Here is an 11,297-nt window from a genome sequence, read left to right as displayed (position 1 = left end):
AAAAACCCAAATAAAGCACAGAAAATCAATTGAATTGAAAAAAATTCTGACATAATTCTTCCACATGTTATGGATAATCATAGGAAGAATCATTGCAATAATTATCCCAAGTAATACTAAAGTTAGCAAAAGAGATGTTTGGGCTTAAATGTAAATCCAAACATATAGTATATCTACAATAATAGATCAGAGTGAAGGTATATCTGCATTTTCTAACAGTAAAAGTAGATTAGATTGACAAATGCTGTATTCCTCAATGAAATAAGAAAGCAGATCATGGATAAAATGTTGGATATCAACTAAGCTACTTTCAGGTTAATTTTTTAGGGTAGCGTTCTATACATGTAACTCAACTTATTTTCTAGAGCGAGTATTTTTATTTGCTAAGTTTGCAAATAAAAATGTAACAAATAATTATATGTCAGGATTGGTGGGAATACCAAGTATTAGTTCACAACTGTCACTAAGTACTACTTCTTTTCTGACACAATCTGAACAGATCCAGGCTTGCGGTGTTTGAGATGATTCACTTCCTTTCGTTGACGGGCTTCTTTCATGATGTGCTGTTCCTGGATATGGCTGTAGATAGATTTTGATAGAAATTGGTGACAAGCAAGGCACTTTACATGAGAATGATGCTGAAATTTCTCTTTCGACTTCTGGTTGTAATCTTTGGCTGCTTTTTCTTGTTATGTAAGCATACCCAATATTCAGAAGCATTAGCTTTCTACAGACAAATGTTCATTTCATCAGATCCACATGTAATATATTTGCTGTTAGAAGTCCATTTTACACAGATAACATGTTGCATTCTTTTTGTGTGATAGATTTCCTTGATTCTATTTTTGTCCACAGGAAAGTTTCAAATAGATTTATCAAAACTGGCAGACACAAACTCTTTCCTATTGGGAGAGTAATGTACATCAAGCACTGTGGATACGTGATCCTTATGTAGCACTGCAGGAGTGTTCAGTGCATACATATCAAAAGTATATAAGTTGTAATCTTCATTTGCTGCAGTAAAAATTAAAGCTTCCATAGGATTCCAACAAATCATATTCGTTCTCATCTCTAAGATGATCTTTTTCAGAGGAATACCTTACCTCATATCATAAAGCACTGTATTCCTGTTGGAAGTACAATTCCCCAAGAGAAATGTTTCAATTGGATTAAATTTAACACTAGTTATACTGTCGAACCCCCAGGTCATTGAATATGTAGGATTGGCTCTTTGTTTATCCCAAATATCTACTTGCTGTCCACATATTGCAAAAACAGCTTCTTTCAGTGATGATCAATTCCTGTATATACTGCCTTTTCTAATATTTATGCAATGGTTGGTTCCTCCCTTTCCATAACCTGGTCTATTCATTTTCCACTACTTCACGGTTTTGTCATCACCAACAGTAAAATAAAAGAAGTCCCACGTAAAAGAGTATGTATTCCTTCTATAAAACCCTCATGTGTTTGTATTGTACAGATACATTTTCATTTGTCAAGTTCCAAATTCTAACCTCTCCATCTCATGCCCCAGAAAGGATAGCAGCCAGCCTCTTTGGATGCTTTGCCAAGCATTGACTTCATCTTGGTGACCATCCAGGGAACCGAGGAATGGTTTTGCAAATACCTGTTCCAGTTTGGGAGTGATTAAAGCTCTTATGTATTTTTATGGGACCTTAAAAGAATGTAATGTAGGACCACAGTTTCTTGGAACTGGTGATATAGATCCAAGTCTTCCTTCCTGCCTTCCTGAAAGGTCTGAATCCTCAATCACTTCCTTTTCTGGTTCTCATAGTTTTCCATTAATCTTTACAGTTGGCATGGAAGTACTAAAAAAAGAAACCTCAGAAAATTTCCTGGGTTCCAAACATAGTCCTCCTTGCTTACACCAAACCACCAGTCAATTTCCCTTGGTAATTGGGATCCATCAGTGTGTTTCTTATAGGAATTTATATAATAGTGCCAGTGTGTTGTAGTTATTGAAATATGTTATTTGGTAGTTGTTGCATGAATCAATTTGGGAATCTGAAAGACAGTGCAGGTTTAGATATGTGCTACCACTCTTGAAAGAATTCAAAACTGGACTCCAGCAAAACTGATCCATTAAATTTGGAATATTCATGCTATGAAAACTAAACTTGATTAGGGTTTGAATAGGGTTTGACCTAATTCATACTCTTCAGATTTTAGATGTGAAAAGGTTAACACTGAAGAGTACAAAATATGGATTATTAAATCCAAGAAGTTCATATTTTGACAAAGGAAAGATGCTCAGATATACTATGTATTTATAACAGATATATGTAACAGATGTAACATGTATCAGATATGTTACAGATATATAACATATATATCCTACTAAATATCATATATATATATATGTATATGATATATATAACAGATATGTATTCTACTAAATAGCATGCTTGGCAAAGCAGTGTAGCCTACATAAGTCAGTTGTCTCAAAAGTTGTTACTATGCACCCCCATCAGTAAAACATTTTTGAGAATATTCTTCTACCCAGTTTTCCAAGGGCTAGAAATTACTCCCTTTGTTTCTCTGTTTACCTCTATAACACAGTAATAAAATACACGCATTACTTAATACCAAGTGAGTGGTGGTGTGATCTTGAGCAAGTCATGGATCTTTCTTAGTCATGTCTTCGTCTGTAAATTTCTTTCGTAATTTGTGCTCGCTTCGGCAGCACATATACTAAAATTGGAACGATACAGAGAAGATTAGCATGGCCCCTGCGCAAGGATGACACACAATTTCTTTCGTAATTTGATTTATCTTTTTCAGTGGTAAGATTTTGTAATTCTTTCAGTTATTGTTAGAATATGGTGTTATATTTATTGGGTTGTTTTTGAAAGACAAAGACAATATATGGATCAGAACAGGTACTGCTGTATACATTATGCCTCAACAGTATGAAATACTAAACTGAAATCAAAGGGAGATTTCTTATAACCTAATTCCAACTTGCAATGTGAATGAGTGAATATGCTTCTCTTTAGGGACACATATTACCTCTTTAACCCATGATAATGAAGCTATCATGAGATTTTTCACCTGAGTCCCAAGAGCCCAGAGCAGCAAGGATAGTGATAATGCCCCATTAGACCTGGTCTGTTTGTCTTTCATCCTAAATTTGCAAAAGAATGGGGCGGGTAAGAGACTGAAATAGAATGGCTGAGGCTAAATATGGAGAGGTCTCAAAGATACTGATTAGCCAGGAAAGTATTAATAATAGAGTAACCATAATAAAGTTAGCTCAGGACATGAGTAATAGTGTGCGAAGCTAAAGAGTATCTGTGCCTGCATCTAGGCAGTAGATTTAGAAAATTTGGTTTATTTTGTTATTATTATGGGATAGAGTGCTTAAAACTATAATGTTAGATCGCCAAATCTAAGGGGAGGATGCTGGAATGAGGAACAGTATGACATTTGATAACAGGGCAGGGTGTTTTAAGTGGGGAGCAGCACTGGTGGCTTTATAATTTGCTGTTTCATTTCTATGTTTGGCTTCTGCTGCAACCAGCTGGCATGAAGGATCTCTGGTGTTTTGAATCAAGAAGGGAATAAAACACACTCAAGCTTCACTACAGATAACCTGGACACATTTTGAATTTGGTTCATGGCAAGAAAAATGTGTACTTTGGATTTATTTTTTTATTTTTTTGGATTTATTTTTTAATAGTGTTGGTATGTTGGCTGTTTTGATGTCCTTTATGGCTTGAGAATTTATTTGTACAGTAGTGCCTGGATTTAAGAAAGGCAATATATACCTACAGAAGGAAATTTTTACCTTGAAAATTCACCTGAAACAATTGGCATCTATGAACAATGGCTGCTTAATGAGAAGATATCTATTGACAAGTAATAGAAATTGTTGAATTTGATTGTAGGATTAAGCAGTAGTTTTTTTTCTCTTAGCCTCACCTTGGTCTGTTTAGATTAGATTTGTTACTGGATTTAGTCATTGTTATACAATTGTGAAAAAAAAGGAAAATATTTTATGCCCTTTGTCTTTGATCTCTGTGTTTTATTTACATTTTCTAAGAATGTGTAATGCGTAACATATATGTGTGTGTATTATATATATACATATATATACATACATAAATGTACTCTTACATAGAGTATTCTATTATTTTTATATATTAATTTAATATATAACTACCCCCAGATCAAGATATACAAAATTATTAGAAGCTTCCCTTATACTCATCTAGCAACCATGCTCCTCCCACATCCCCCAAAAGAACAGCTATTAGGACTTCTATCACACAGATTGTTTTGACTATTGGGGGCATTTGTATAAATGTAATTATACAGTATTTTTGTGTATATGTCTGTTTTCTTCCACTCATTGCTATGTCTGTGAGACTATCTATGTTGTTGCTTGTAGAAATAGATTTCTTATGCTTTTGCCATGAAATATTCCATTTAGAATACCAGTATTCTAAAATTATATAAGTTCTTCTATTCATGGATATTTAGGTTGTTTCCAGTATTTCACTATATCAGATAATGATATTGTTAATTTTTTGACATCTTTCAGTGCACATATATATTCAAATTTTCAATATCCAATAGTGTATTTGTTGTGTCATGAGATATTAGCATGTTTTGCTTTAGGAGATAAACTGCTAGACAGCTATCCAAAAGCATTGTATTTATTCATATTCTCACTGACCATACTTGCCCCCAGCATTTCTGGCAGATAGATAGTGGTGTCATTGTGTGTGTGTGTGTGTGTGTGTGTGTGTGTTTTATGTAATCTTTTTTAAGACTTTAATTTGTTTAGAGCAGTTTTAGGTTCACAATGAACCAAGAGGAAGGTACAGATTTCCCATAGGCCCTCTTTCCCATTTATGCATGCTCCCTCCCCCATTATCAACATTCCTCACCAGTGGTACCTTTATTAGGAGCAAAAACTGCACTGACACATCATAATCACCCAAAGGCCATAATTTACAGTAAGGTTTACTTTTCCTGTTGTATATTCTGTGGCTTAGACAAATATGTAAGGACATGGATCCATCATTATAATATGATACAGGATATTTTCACTGCCCTGAAAATCCTCAGTGACCTATTTATCCTATCCCCTGCCCACAGTGATCCAATTATTTATACCATTTCCACAATTGTTTCTTTCCAGAATGTCATATAGTTGGAATCCTAGAGTATGTGGCTTCTTTCACTTAACAATATTCATTTAAGTTTCTTCCATGTCTGTTCATGGCTTGATAGCTCATTTCTTATTAGAATTGAATAATATTCTGTTGTTTGTTGTTTGTAATCTAGAATACTATAATTCTATTGTTTTACAGTTTATTAATTCATTCACCTACTGGGGACATATTGGTTGCTTTCAAATTTTGGCAGTTCTGGATAAAGCTGCTGTAAACATCTGTGTGCAGGGGCAGCACGGGTGGCTCAGCAGTTTAGCACTTGCCTTTGGCCCAGGGTGTGATCCTGGAGTCCCGGGATTGAGTCCCACGTCGGGCTTCCTGCATGGAGCCTGCTTCTCCCTCTGCCTGTGTCTCTGCCTCTCTCTCTCTCTCTCTCTCTCTCTCTCTCTGTGTGTGTGTGTGTGTCTCATGAATAAATAAATAAGATCTTTAAAAAAAATCTGTGTACAGGATTTTTGTGTGGACATATGTTCTCAGCCTTTGGGTAATTCCCAAGGAGAGTGACTACTTCATCATATGCTAAGAATATATTAGTTTTGTATAGTCACCAAACTGTCTTCTAAAGTGTTGTCTGTACCATTTTGCATTTTCACAAACAATGAATAAAAGTTCCCTTTGCTCCACATTCTTGCCAACATTTGGTGTTGTCAGTGTTCTATATTTTGTCCCTTCCAATAACTATGTAGTGATATCTCCCTATTATTTTAATTTGTACTTTTTTGGTGTCATATGATGTAGAACATCTTTTCATATGCTTGCTTACTCTCTGCATATCTTTTTTGGGGAAGTGTCTGTTTAGATCATTGGCCCATTTTTAAATCAGTAGTTAATATTCTTATTGTTGAGTTTTAAGAATTCTTTGTATATTTGGGGGATGCCTGGGTGGCTCAGTTGGTTAAGTGTATGACTCTTGATTTCAGCTCAGGTCATGATCTTGAGGTCCTGGAATCAAGCTCTGCATTGGGCTCTGCGCTCCATACTGAGTCGGCTTGGGGATTCTCTCTCTCCCTCTGCTCCTCCCCACACTGCTTGTGCTCTCTCTCTCTCTCCCCCTCTCTCTAATAAATCTTGAGAAAATAAGAGCTCTTTGTACATTTTGGATAACAGCCCTTTATCAGATGTGTCTTTGCAAATATTTTCTCCCAGTCTGTAGCTTATACCCTTATTCTCTTGACATGGCCTTTCACAGAAATTTCAATTTTAATGAAAACCAGCTTATTGATTATTGATTATTTATTTCATGGATTGTGCCTTTGGTGTTGTATCTAAAAAGTCATCATCATATCTAAGGTTATCTAGGTGTTCTCCTATGTTATCTTCTAGTTTTATAGTTTTGAATTTTATCCAGTTTGAATTAATTTTTGTTAAGGGCATAAAGTCAGTCTAAATTATCTAGATTCATTTTTTTTATGACTCAAGATTCATTATTCATCAAGAAGTGTATGTCTGGTTGTTCCATAGCATTTATTGAAAAGATTATCTTCGATCTAATTTATTGCCTTTGCTCCTTTGCCAAAAATCAACTGACTGTGTTTGCATGGGTTTATTCTGGTTTTGCTATTCAGTTCCATTGATCTACTTCTCTATTCTTTCATTAATATCACATTGTCTTGATTACTGTAGTTTTACAGTAAGTCTCAGTCAGGTACTGTGAGTCCCCAGATTTGTTCTTCAGTATTATACTGTTGATTCTGATTCTTTTGCTTCTCCATCTAAACGTTAGAGTCAGTTTGTAAATATCCACAAAATATTTTGCTGAGATTTTGATTGAATTTTATTGAACCTATAGATCAAGTTGGAAAGAATGATATGTTGACAACACTGAATCCTATTTATGAACATGGAATACCTCTCTATTTATTAGGTCTTATTTTATTTCATTCATCAGGAATTTATAGTTTTCCTCATGTATATGTTAGACAAATCTGTCACACAGTAGATTTAATTTGTATGTATTTGATGACTAATAGTACTGATCACTTTTATATGTGTTTATTAGCCATTTAGGTGGCCTCTTTGTGATATGCTTTTCCAAATCTTTTGCCTACTTTTTTTCCATGGGGTCATCTATCTATGTTTCTTGAACTGTAGAAGTTTTTTTATATAGTTTGTTTATTTTTCCTAAGCATTATATATATAATGTATATGTATATAAATATACATGTTTTTTTTTCTCATTCTGCCTTTTAAATTGTCTTCATAGAATATTTTGATAAATAGGAGCTATTAATTTCTATGAGGCACAAATTATTAGTGTTATCTTTGGCTAGTGCCTTTTGTTTCCTCATTAAGAAAGCTACAATTTTGGTCATGAAAACATTCACGTATATTATTGCCTACAATCTTTATTGTTTTGTAGTTCACATTAGGTTACACTTCATCTGGAATCAATTTTGGTGTATTCAGGACATAAAGATTAAGATTTATTAACATAATTTTTCCTTACTGCAATGCAATGTCACCCTTAACATAAGTCTATGGCTGTTTATATGATTCTGTTTCTGGATGCTTTATTATATATGCCATTGGCCAGATTTTGTATTCTTGTGTCAATATCATAATGTCTTATTATGATTTCTTGGTAAGCTTTGATATATAGTAATGTAAATACTCCGACTTTATTTTCATTCAAGATTGCCTTGCTTCATCTTGATGTTTTTGTATTTTCATTTAAATTTTAAAATAAACTTATCAGTGTCTATAAAAATGAAATTATGGCTTTAATTGGGATTGAATTGAATCAATTTAATTAATCTATCTAATTTGGGAAAGAATTGACATATTTACAATCTTTAGTAAATTCTTTCATTTATTTATCTCTCCTTTAATTTTTCTAAGTAATATTTTGTAATTTTATGTGCAAAGATTTTGCACAGTTTTTATTAGATAAATATATAGGAATTTTATGTTTGATGCAAAAATTAATGCTTTCTTTTAAAATTTTTCTTTTTATTTTCTAATTGTTTTCTTAATCCAACAGTCATGCTAAATTTACTTACTGATTCTACACTTTATGAATGCTTCTGGATATTTTGTGTACACAATAATGCCATTTGCAAACAGTTTCCATTTATTTATTCTTTTCCAAACTTTTAATTTTTATTTCTGTTGATAGTATTATTGCACAGGCCGTTGCATTCATTGCACGGTTGAATAAAAGTGAAGATATCAGACTTTTTTGTTCTCAGTCTTGATGGGAAATTTTTTATATGTCTTAACTAAATATAATGTATGCTGTAGACATTTGTAGATACCCTTTACCAGATTAAGAAGATTCTCCTCTATTTCTCGTTTGCTTAAAGTTTTTATCATGAAAGAATATTGACTTTTATCAGAAGCTTTTTTTAGTTTATTGATATAATTATACCATTTCCCCCCTTTATTCTGTCAGTGTGTTGAATTAAATTGATTGCTTTTTGAATATTAAACTGCTGTTCAGATCTAAAATAAATCTACATAATGTTATGTTATCTGTTTTATAAAAGTTTGATTATTCACATTCCATTTAGAGATTTTCAACTATGTTTTCCAAAAAATTTTGTCTGTAATTTTCCTTTTTCATTATGTCCTTTTAAAATTTTAGAGTAAAGTCTATGTTAATCCCATAAGGTGAGGGGGAGACTGTGCCTTGTTTTGCTCTTCTGTAAAAGTGTTCTGAAGAATTATTTTCTCTTCCTAAATGTGTGGAAGAATAGCTAATAGTGAAGCTATCTGGTCCAGATTTAAACGTGATTTTTTTAGTATGAAAAATTTATTAACGTATTCAGTTGCTTTACTAAATAATGGGATAATTTGAAGTTCTATTTTGTTTTTTCCTGTCAACTTTAACATATTTTATTATTTCCCCCACCCTGGGGAATTTTTTTCCATTTCATTTAAGTTAAAGAAAAAATGACTTAGAACCGCATTTCATTATACAAAGCAAAACATTTTATAAATTTCATCAGTTACATCAAATATATTAAATATTATATAATACTAGTAGGATATATTTCCAATAGGTAAACCTTAATTGTCTTTATTTCTCAATAAGATATTAGATTAATTAAAATAAGAATATGTTTTTTTTAAAGATTTTATTTATTTGTTCATGAGAGACACACAGAGAGAGGCAGAGATATAGGCAGAAGGCGAAGCAGGCTCCTTGCAGGAAGCTGGATATGGGGCTTGATCCCTAGACTCTGGGATCATGGGCTGAGCCAAAGGCAAATGCTCAACCGCTGAGCTTCCCAGGCACCCCAAGAATATATTTTTGATAAACATTACTGGTAACCCATGTCTTCCACATTTCAAAAAACATAGAAGCTATGTAGTTCCAACAAAGCCCTGTATTTGTGCTGGCTGTTGATGGTTTTAAGAGTTTTTTTTCTATTTTCTTGATCATACTTCTTTTTAAGCTTAAAGTGCTTGCTACTGTAAATGACTTCTTTTTTTTTTATGATAGTCACACAGAGAGAGAGAGAGAGAGAGAGAGAGAGAGAGAGAGAGAGAGAGAGGCAGAGACATAGAGGGAGAAGCAGGCTCCATGCACCGGGAGCCCGACGTGGGATTCGATCCCAGGTCTCCAGGATCGCGCCCTGGGCCAAAGGCAGGCGCTAAACCGCTGCGCCACCCAGGGATCCCTGTAAATGACTTCTAACAATTCCAAATTAATTATTTAGAAAATTTATGTCTTCTTCGTCTACCAATATTTCATAAAATATACTCTATCTTGCTTCTACTGTAGCCACTGTCCAGAATTTCACTTAGTTTTTATTACATGTACATTTATTTTTTCTCAAACACTTAGATTAAAAAACCCACAAAGATGATAAATTTGGTCTCAGTTTTTCAGAGAATTAATACAGGTTCCAGTCCCTCCAGAAATATCACCTAGGTTGTAAAATGCCCTCAGTACTATTTACCTTTCTCTCCTTAGAAATGGGTTCAGAGTAGAGCAAACCACAGGTAAACTCATAGGGTTTCAGTGGTGATGGTGACATGAGGTGAGGAATAGTAAGGGCAACGTTCAGGATCTAGGTCAAGAATATTAGTGAAGGCCCCACCAATTCAAATTTAGGGTAACTTGTAAGAAGTCCAGAGGCAAGGACTACACAGGCTGTCTTTAATAAGGAGTTTGGTTACACAAGCTCTGGGTCAGCTCCCATTCTTTGTGGCTATCCAGGCAGGCCATCTCACCTATTTAGCGTGGCCGGGTAGACCAAGGAAAGCACCAACAACTGGGTGCTTTTCATTGCTAATCCTGGCCTTGACTCACTCTGTGACCTCTCTTGGTGTGTTTCTTCAGCTGGAAAGTGAAGATAATAATAATGAGCTATTTAACAAGGGGTGTTGTGTGGATTAACCGTTAATAGCATGTTTCACAAGACAAGGCAGCATTGAGTTTGTAAATACTAATAGAAAGTTTCTCCACACTACAAAGTAAATTAGTGCTTCTCTTTAAGAAAACCCAATAAGCCAGAACATGAACATACAAAGCAGTTGAAATAAGGTGAATTTTTACTTGACAGAAGTAACTTCATTTTCTTAAAGAATACTTCAGTTTTCCTTTTGATATTTGTTTCATCCTTGTGCATTTAAAAACTTTTATAAAATTTATCCATACCTATTATTTTTTTTATAAATTAATTTTTATTGGTGTTCAATTTACCAACATACAGAATAACACCCAGTGCTCATCCCGTCAAGTGTCCCCCTCAGTGCCCGTCACCCATTCACCCCCACCCCCCCGCCCTCCTCCCCCTCCACCACCCCTAGTTCATTTCCCAGAGTTAGAAGTCTTTATGTTCTGTCTCCCTTTCTGATATTTCTCACACATTTCTTCTCCCTTCCCTTATATTCCCTTTCACTATTATTCATATTCCCCAAATGAGTGAGAACATACACTGTTTGTCCTTCTCCGGTTACTGTGGCCAAGTTCAAAAAGGGTGTTGCCTGAGTTCTCCTCTAGGATTTTGATGGAATCTTGTCTCACATTTAGATCTTTCATCCATTTTGAGTTTATCTTTGTGTATGGTGCAAGAGAGTGGTCCAGTTTCATTCTTCTGCATGTGGATGTCCAATTTTCCCAGCACCATTTATTGAAGAGACTTTCTT

The 11,297-nt window shown here is 34.2% G+C and overlaps 1 non-coding gene and 1 pseudogene across 1 annotated transcript; one reads left to right on the top strand and one right to left on the bottom strand.

Moving 5' to 3' along the window:
- Nucleotides 1-446: 446 nt before the first annotated feature.
- The window catches only part of LOC129505223 (DDB1- and CUL4-associated factor 13-like), a 92,596-nt pseudogene continuing 81,745 nt past the window's right edge, over nucleotides 447-11,297 (bottom strand).
- LOC129505427 (U6 spliceosomal RNA) lies at nucleotides 2,689-2,797 on the top strand. The gene has a single exon (XR_008663523.1). It is a non-coding gene; the product is annotated as a U6 spliceosomal RNA (small nuclear RNA).

This window comes from Nyctereutes procyonoides, unplaced genomic scaffold (assembly GCF_905146905.1).
Source record: "Nyctereutes procyonoides isolate TBG_1078 unplaced genomic scaffold, NYPRO_anot_genome, whole genome shotgun sequence".
NCBI classification, from domain to species: Eukaryota; Metazoa; Chordata; class Mammalia; order Carnivora; family Canidae; genus Nyctereutes; species Nyctereutes procyonoides.
The sequence above is the reverse complement of the archived record's forward strand: the minus strand, read 5'-3'. Positions and strand labels throughout refer to the sequence as shown.